The 9,691-nt window shown below is 37.5% G+C and overlaps 1 long non-coding RNA gene across 1 annotated transcript; it reads left to right on the top strand.

Moving 5' to 3' along the window:
- Positions 1–6,276: 6,276 nt before the first annotated feature.
- Positions 6,277–9,450, top strand: LOC148133292 (uncharacterized). The gene is made up of 2 exons (XR_015747251.1): positions 6,277–6,807; positions 7,482–9,450. It is a non-coding gene; the product is annotated as an uncharacterized LOC148133292 (long non-coding RNA).
- The last annotated feature ends 241 nt before the right edge of the window (positions 9,451–9,691 follow it).

The raw sequence follows: 9,691 nt of genomic DNA, 5'->3' as shown, positions 1-9,691 counted from the left end.
TCCCCCATTTACAGGCTGCTTTACAAACTGTTCTGTTTGGGTCCCAGTAATACACACACACAAGTTTAAGATTTCTTGGCTACCTTGATGCTTGATGAAGCATGCTTCTAGGCATAGTGTTCTAATCTAAGCCTATATCAAGGTAAAACAAGATCCAGTATTTTTACAAACTGAGAAGAACTAAATCTATTTGATTCGTCCAGGTTCATTTATCAACCCAATTGCAAAGTGGAGTAATGGATCTCTTTGGATATAGTAAACTATTTCAGATAACTTTACTGCTTCAGGATATTTTGAATACCAGAGGAGCGCTTTTCCTAAAGGTGCATAAGAAAAGCTTTCAGCTATTTTTTGCAACTTTTTAGGTGGCATAAGTCAAATTATTGATTTTTTACAGTTAATAAAGGTACAACAATATGTATTAAATACTTACAACCTTTCCATTTTAGCCCATTCCCCCAGTTATTTCTCCAACTAGAATGCATATTTGCCTTCAAAACATCCACTAGAAATCTCATGGGGAAAGTGATAGAGAGAAATATGGTAACAACCAGTGAGATGGCAAAAAGATCCTTTGTTTCTTTTCCATTCTTTATCAATCCTTTCTTCTGAAGCAATTTTTTTAATAAAAAAAGAGGGAAGGCAAGTATTTGTGCTTGTATTCACCCAAATCTAAATGTCACTTAGACACCGAGGGCACTGAAACCTGAAATATGTTTAGCTGGATATCCCATCCTATGGTAAAACATGGGACTACAGATCTCAGAATTTTCAGGAAGAATACATTTTACTACTACAGCACCATCCAAAAAAGTAATTAAAAAAAAAACCTTCAATGGAATAAATGGAGAACCAGCACAGAGCCAGAACATATAGAACAATACTGGAAGAATGTTGGTCCATCATCCAGTCTGGAGCTTTATTGCCAACTTTAAGTCTCATTTTATGGATTCAGCAGGGGATGTTCCTAGCCCTACCTGGACGTAATGGTTCGAAACAGTGATTTTTAAAAGATAAAACGGCTTAAAGAAATTAGGCCATGGCTCTTCCCTGTCACTTCCAACCGCCTACTCAGCTACCTCAAGCAATTTGCTGGAAATGCAGTATAGCTGGCTGCACTTCCATTTAGCCTTCATGTGGGGTGTGTATGGCAGGAAAGACTGATGTCTGTTAATCTGTTAGGGATTTTGTGCTGGGTTGATTTTTAAGAAGTTTGGACAAAATTTTCCCTGTAATTTCTCTGAGTGGCTCATGAGCATGTTCCCCCAGCCTCCCACGGGTTTGACTGTGTGCACAGTTGAGTGGAGAAAGGGAGTGTAAGGCCTGGTACACTGACAGCAAGAATCCTTTACCTGGAAGGGAGACATAACTTTCCATCCTTCCCGCAAAGGAACAGTTGCTGCAGCTTCTGTCGGTGAAGGCAACTGCTTCATAGTCTTTTCTCATTGCTTACTACTAATATACAAATTGCTTTGGTGCAAATAATCCCCACGCTTGGGGGGGGGGGGGGGAATCTAAGGGCATTTGCTGGGACCGTGAGTAAGGCAGAGGCCATGCAGAGAAGAGATCGAAGGCCGCTGCTGCTGATGCCCGGCTGGACTTGCTGGGGTTTTGCTGAGGGCCAGCTTTTGTGAAGGAGCTTCGAGGCCGGGAAGGGTCCGAAGCCTGGGTTTCTGTTTTGGGGCGGAGGGCCGCTGGGAGTAGGGGCCGAGAGAAGAGAGGCAGGGTCCCTATGCAGGTTTGGTTTTTTTAAAAAAATCTAATCACTTCCCTGTCAACCTAATCCCTGCCTGACTCGGATCGGCCTTTAACAAAAGTGCCTGGAAACCCAAAAGCAAATCTCATTTGAATGAAGCACACACTCCGCAGCCCCCATCTGCAAAGGCCACAATTAAATGCGAAACGACAGAGAGAGAAATTAGCATTTTCCGCGGCCATCTGGCGCGAGGAGCAGGCGAGGAGGAACAAAAGGCGCGGGGGGCGGAGGGGAGAGCCGAGTGTGCCGCGGCATTGACCTGCAAATGAGCCTTTGTGAGCAAATTAAAGCTTCCCGGACCCCCCGGGACACCCCAAAACAGGCACCATTACAAACCATCCGGACAAAAACCCACTCATCAAAACTGTCTGCGACGACGGTGTTGAGGCGCACCGAAGCGAACGCGGCGCGAACCGGCTCACCTCACCTCGGAGAGAGGGAGCTGCGCGGTCTAGCAAGGAACTTGCCGCGCTGGCCTGGCTTTGGGCTTGCGTTCTTAGAAGGGAAAAACCTCAGGCATCATTCAGGAAAGCCAGACTTTTGTTTTGTTTTCTGGCATTGGGTTATTTACCCTGCAGCGAGTTATACATTTTAAGGGTCCCGGAGCTGAGTCTGTGCTTGGAGCCGGAGAGAGTGGGGGGCAGGGAATAAGGCCGGGCCAGGTTTCCCGCTCAGCTATCCTTCTCACAGAAACATTTTCTGCCCCGCTAAAACAACGAAGCGGCAAAAAGGATTGCTGGAAAGAGCAGGTCTTTCGAGTGCCAGACACCTAAAAACCCACTGAATTGGGAATCGGTGTTGGTTGTTCCGATGGCTTCGTCTTTAAGATTCATATACAGATGCTTTCGAAATGACATTCCCAGATGCTTGGGATTTGGCAAGGAATTTATGGGCTGTCTATCCCAAAAATAACCCAGCTCTAAACATGGGAGCAAGTTAGTCCCATTCATTCCAATGTTTACTTCAAGCTTGCTCTCCATCTCTGCACATGTTTATTCTGAAATAAAGCTCACTGCGTTATATGAGACTTAAGCTCAAGGCAGCACATATCAAATTGTAGTCTTGATTGCAGACATGTTAGTTACACTGCTAAACCTACTTAACTGGGTTAGTTCCCCCAGTAAGTCTCATAATAGGGGAAGGGGATCTCCAGGAGTAAATAATCAAATCTTTGGAGGAAAAAAGGGCTCAGAGTAGTCTAAGCAAGGTATGACATCTAGGAATGATTATGTTATTGGAGCAGTGCCAATTTTTCCTGACAATACGAGAAATGTTTTGTTCTATGGTCAGCACCTGACCCATTGCACCTCTTGTGCTAAAACTACTTTTCAGAATATTAGAAAACTACAGACTCTTGTGCAATTTCTCTTCTGCAGTCAAGGGAGTTTAGGAGTTTAGGAGTGTGTATTCAACTATCAAGTTAGATAAAAGAAGCATGCTACTGAAATTAGCAGAAGGCAATTGAACCACCACCACCAACAGCAACAACATCACAAGAACATCTACAATCCACAAACAGGATTTTGAAATACAAATTGCTGTTGCAAAAGGAAATCCAACAGCTGAGGTTCAGCTCATTCCCTGTACAACATTGTCATAGTCAGAAAACTGGTGTCTATTGCATTTCTAACTCTCATGCAGGAGTTCTGCCAGCAAAACATGTCCAGGAGTTCTGCCAGCAAAAAAGATGATAAGCAGAAATAACCCTAATAGAAAGACTAACAAAATGATCTTTCATGGGCCTGATAAAAAATATTGTATCTTTTTTAGTCTTAAGTTGATGATTTTTCCATGATTGTAATGGTTTTAAAAGGAAACTTGTAAAAGGAAATAAAATGAAGCCTGTTAAAGTTTTAAATGATAATTAGAACAAAGTACAGTAAGTAAACCATACAAAAATGGTGAAAACAAGGATTAGTTCCTTTCTTCTTTACCTTATGCATCATACCCAGGTAAACACATCAATATAAATATGGCTACAATTTCTAAGATTGGAGAAAAATAGCAATTGTATAAGAAATAATAATTTGGAGGTTAACAACAAGCTGCTTCATCAAGTATATAAAGTACATAGATGAGACAACATATTAATGTGTACTGAATACAGTCTAAATGAGGCAAAACAAAGTTTACTTAACAGAATTTCCATCGAAATGTGAGACATAAAAGCAGAATCAATAACTCCTGATGCTATATACTATATTTTTTCACTGTTTCATTTATGTTACATGCACAAATACTTGCAAGAGGTATTGTTTAAAAAAATGAAATGTATTCTAGATACCATTATATTGCAACTTGAGCCCTACTTAAAGAACCTGATGTCATTAGATTTTGCTTCCCAAAATTGGTATGTGGCAGAGAAAGAGAACAACATAATTTAAAGTTTAAAAAAATAATAAAATATTAATTTTCAAGCAAGGTTCTGAAATGTGCTACCAATTATCTGTAGAGCAGAGGTTCTGCTGTGTCTTTTTTATTCATATTCATTTGAATTCATATAAAGTTTGTTGCAGGGTCAGGAAGGCTGATAAGGCATCTTGCTTTCTGCTCACAGTCAAGGAAAACTTAAGTAGAAAACTGCTACATACTTCCCTGTTCAACCTGGGAATTGGAAACTTATATTTCCAGTCTCTGGATCAATGAGGAATACATTTCCAAATGTCAACAGGCAGCTGTAGAGTAACACTTAAGTAGAGAGTGGTTCTTACTGGTAAAAGGAGCAAGGAGGTGAAAACATTTATTTCCCTTTGCGATCCTGTGTCTCATCAAAAGCTGTTGTATAGGATCAGTGGACTTTAGAGCAACATGAAACGAAGCATGAAATTGTAGAGAAATCATCTTTTCCCCCCATAAAATGAGAAACTTCCACGTGTCCATTTTGCAAGATGGCTAATCTGGATGTAACCCAAAATCCACCTAAAGCTCTTCTAGAGACTGCAATAAAGTTCTGAATATAAATATTCTAAAAAGCATACATACTTAATATCCTTTTAAAACAGCTTGCTTCTTGGGAGGGAAATTGTAGTTTTATTTACATATTTTATGTTTTATAACTGTGATGAGATTGTATGACAATTTGATCTGTCCAATGTGTGTCTGATTTTACTGTTTTTATTCAGGGTAGTTTCTGTTGGCAAAGAGAAAACTGGCTGTACATACATTGGATCTGTTTCTTAACTCTAAACTCTTGTGTGTATTTTTGGACATTTTTTGTTCCATAGCATTTTAAACATGAATTGTGAATCAGATAGATAGATTGCATGGATTCTTAGATGCAGAAATTCAAATCTGCCAAAACTATTTTGCATGGAACAGTTCAATTTTTCTGCTCATTTTTCTTTATTTTAGCTATGGCCAATACAGATATTACATTTGCATTAAACATATGGAAATATAGTGAAAAAGAAAAAACAAAACAAAAGCTAAAATCCTAAACATTTTTACTTGATGGTACTATAAACTGCTCTGAAACCAACATTCTTTAAATCTGAGTTTAAAAAATCAGGATTATAATTTAGTGTCACATTATATATGCAGTGTTAATGGATGAGATTTATCCCCAATAAAATGCTGTCCAACTTATTGAAATATTTAAATAAAATTACAGAAATTAGAATCACTATTAAAAATAAAATGAAATCTAGAAACTTCCTTCTAGGGTCTGAAAAAATAAGAATACCTTGCCTTAATACATCAAACATAATAGCAGAAAAACCAAGTGGGATTTTCTGAAAAAAATATTCTATAAGAAGTACCCCAGAGTCTTAAAAGCTTTTGTTCAGGAGGCTCAAAAAAACAGCATAATGGTAAGAGATAAGCTTAAATCTAGGGCATGAATCATTCATTTCAAGTCATTATAACCTTAACTATCTGTGCTGGTGTCTTAATTTAAAACTGAAAATAAAAAGACAGCCTATTACATTATTTTAATATAATTCCAGTAAAATGTATCAGTCTTGCACTCTGTACTATAGCAGTTGCAGTTTCTGAAATCTTTGACAACAATCTCTTGTATAATTCATTGCAATGCATTGGAAAGATTACCAGAAACTAGAAAACTGTGGTCTGGTTATCCTTGCCATGAAAAGGTGATACTAAGTTAAGGGAAATGACTCTGAAATAATGTAGGCTTCTATTCATAAAACTAAATCAAGGGACATCCACATAATGTAAACCTGATCCTTCCATAGAAGTGCAGCTGTCTCCAGTAAATTGAACAATACCTTCCTAAACAGAAAACATATTTCCATGGAATCTCAACTTGTTGGGGATAAGCAATGTTAGTGATATCACTATAAATGGTTGCTTTCATGATAAAACTATCACTTTAGGTTTCAACAAGAAAGCTGTTTCCCCAAAAATACTTTTCATGGCCATTTCATATTGCATTATTCTAGAAACTGAATTGTCTCACAAATGCATACTTATTGTTTACTAAGTGTAGTATTAATAAAGGGTGCATGTAAATTAAATGTCAATATACACAAATCATTTTCATGGCGTCAACTCTAAGATAGTAATTTTTAGTAGAAAAGTTCACCTATTCAGCTGAAAGACAAAAGTGCTTTATTTGCACATGTAAAAATGCAAATCCCAATGCTTTCAACTGAATTAAGACTTCTTAGTGCAGTACCATCTGGACATGATTCATAACACCAGCATAGTCAGCTCAGGAGTAAATGAGCTTTTGGAGAGGTTATGTATGGCCTCTTAGAAAGGCCATACTCTCAAAGGAGTCCAAGGTAATCTTGGAGTGCAGTGTTTGTGTGGTGCACTCACAAACTGTTTTCCTTCCCTTCCCTTGGCTTTATCTCAGCTCTTGAGCTGTGTTTAGGGCCTCCAGGTGCCGCTCTGTCCGCATTTATTTGCAATCAATATTCATGTGCCTCTGTCATCAGGGTGGCTCTTTTCACAATGATCAGCCAGGCAGAAGGCTGAGTGACAGGAGGCTCGTGGCTCCATTGCTTTCAGGATGGAAAAAGAAAGAATAAGAATTTAGAGCTTGCTTACTTGCTTGGGAGAGTGAATCCTTCATTTCTGTTTTAGAGGTGAGACAAGGAATTACTCTATATTCAGGATCTGTATTTCCTTTATGGGAAGGATATGTTAGTGATATAGAGTAAACATATGTAATCTTTGCTTATGTAAGGTTAAAACAAAACAAACTTAACCAAAGATTTATCAAATGGACTAGACAAGACAAACTCACAAGTGTCAGTCTCAATGTTTCTCTATTCATAACACTGCCCTATACTATCCTTTCACAGTAAATGTTAAATCTCAATGTCCCTATTTACCAAAGGCCTTGTAATATGGAAAGACCTAACTGAAGCTTTATTAATATGTACCAGATAGAAGGTTAAAATGAATATATACTGCAATTCTAAGAATGTATACCCTGTATGTTTACAGGAAGTAAATACTGTTGGGAGCAATGAGATATATTCTCATGATACTTCTACAGGGGTCCTTTTGACCATTTGGAATCAAATCCAGACCTGCCTCTTCATATGATGGCAGAGTCTAGAAGCTGAATGGATTTATTACATCTTCTATTGTAGTGTATGTGAAATTGTAGCGAATCTAGTTTTTTTCCCCTTAAAAGTATTGAAAGTGCAAAGTTTCTGGGCAATCTATTAGCCTATTGGCATGAACTCTTCTTTCTGCATCTCATCTTCTTTCACTTGTCATAATGTTATTCTCTATGTTTTTACTTTGGCAGGATCTGTTTTTGAAGAATTGGAGAATGAAAATGGTGGCCTTGAAGTACTCTCAAATAGCTGTAGTCTGACATATGCTTTCATTATTTTGTGCCTTCCAAATATGTTGGACTGTTCTATCTATAATTCCTAGCCTTTATATTTTTTGTTGGCTGGACATTGTGAGATTGCTGTCAAATACAACCAGATGTACCAGGCTGGGAAAGGCTGCATTAAAAGATTTTGGCAGCCCAATAATATATATTTTTGTCACAAATCACATTAGGTTATAATTTTTCTTGTCATATTGCACGAATCCAACAAACTATACTATACAGTAAATTATAGCTAAACAAACTATGGCTTAGTTCAGGATATGAGCTAGAGCCTATGTTTAGTGGGACTTACATCTAAGCATTTCATGTACTTGAAAATTGTCCTTATATATTTCAGTCTGACTTTTGTATAAACTTATTAAGGCTAATACTTATTGTCAAACGCACATGCCGCTATTACCAGAATACTACATGTGATGTATGGAATTGTATATTACAGTATTGCCTCTTCCATAATGATTGTGTGATATGGCATGCTGGCCCAACATTCCTGATGTCATTGTTAAAGTGTCTTAGTAGTCAATTAATTGACTTCAAATAAAAAATTTCTGGGTTATGCTGTGAACCTCAGCCCTAATACTTCATAACATTCATCTCCATCCCCAAATATGAAGGCATTATATGGGAAAGCTATACTATATAGCACAATCAGGACACTAGAATATTGGAATATTGCACAATCAGGATACTAGAATAGTGACTTTCAATAATTTGTACTTTAAATCCCATCAATCTCCTATCAACTCAGATCCCACTATAACAGAAAAAAGTCAATTTTCCTCAAGAAAGACATGTACATATTTAAAAGCATGTTATGATTATCATGTTATCATTTATATTAAGTTAATATTATAGTTTCAGTGGCTTAAACTCTTATCTAGATTATTTCTAAGTCCCACATGGGGTATGCGTGCTGTTGCTTGTGAAGTGCCATTCTAGAATGCATGAAGTACTCATAGTTCTTCAGATGTTTTCATTGGATGGGCCTAAGAGGTATAATGCGATTGGTGAAGCTAGAAATGTGACTTGTTGGCCTTCCTGCCTTTTCCATATGTGGAGAGATTTCAAGAAAGTAACATAAAAAAGGACAAATAATTTGAAATAGTTCCATGTTGTCATGTTTTAAATCATTGGATGCCCACTTTTTATTATTCATGTTATCAATAACTTAACAGATAATCAGTGCATCCAAGACCAGCCCTACTATATTATGCAGAGTGGCAAGTGCTGGATGACATATAGTATAGGGCAGCGAAGTGTTGGAGCACAAAACTGCCTTGTTCTACCCACAGCTAGCCTGCTACACACAGTTCCAGTGAAATAGTTATCCCATCTTCACTACTCATGGTTGAAATAAATCTCACCTGAAATTTCAGTTGATTTCTACGCATGGAATTGTTTTATGAAGAAAGTTTAACAAGGAGAGCACACTGAAAAAAACATAAGACTGTCATTTTGCAAAAAATAGTGTGTCATCCTTATTCACCTTATGCATAATGAATCAAGGCCATACTTCAGCCCACTGAAAGCACTGGGCTTAAATATTTGTAAGTGCACTCCGTTGTGAGAATTTTCACAACTGATATTTTATGCTACCACATTTTTTAATGAGACAAAATCATCATAGGGCTATTTCATTTTTTTGGTAGGATGATTTCTCATGTGAATGCTTTGCTAAAAATACTTCACCACTTCTATTCCATATTATCCTAATAAAATTAGAGTTAACAATGTAAAAGTTAGCACCAGGTTTCATAGGTTTTTCTAAAATACTGTAATCTGCAAAAACTGAAACTGAACCTTTGCATTTTTTTTTCTCTTAAAGTATATGTGCATCTGTGAAAACCATGTCAATAAAGCAATTGGTAGCCTTTGAGATGCCAGGATACTTCTTGTTCTTTTTCCTTCCGCTATCTTGCTCTACTGATGCAGAATAATGAAATACACCATGATTTAGATGTACTAGCTTTGCATTTAGCTTAGAGTTGCCAACTGCTGAAACCTGGCGTGCAGTTGCGCAAAATAGTAGGATCTGCAGCAGTTAAGAGCTGACATGGAAAACTTCAGTGCAACTCTGTAATTTTATTCCTGATTCCTTAGTGACTCTAGTCTAGTTT

Source organism: Notechis scutatus, chromosome 1 (genome assembly GCF_049901735.1).
Source record: "Notechis scutatus isolate UNSWTSFEM ecotype Mainland chromosome 1, rNotScu1.2, whole genome shotgun sequence".
Classification (NCBI taxonomy): Eukaryota; Metazoa; Chordata; class Lepidosauria; order Squamata; family Elapidae; genus Notechis; species Notechis scutatus.
Note: the sequence above shows the minus strand (reverse complement) of the source record. Positions and strands in the feature narration are given on the sequence as shown.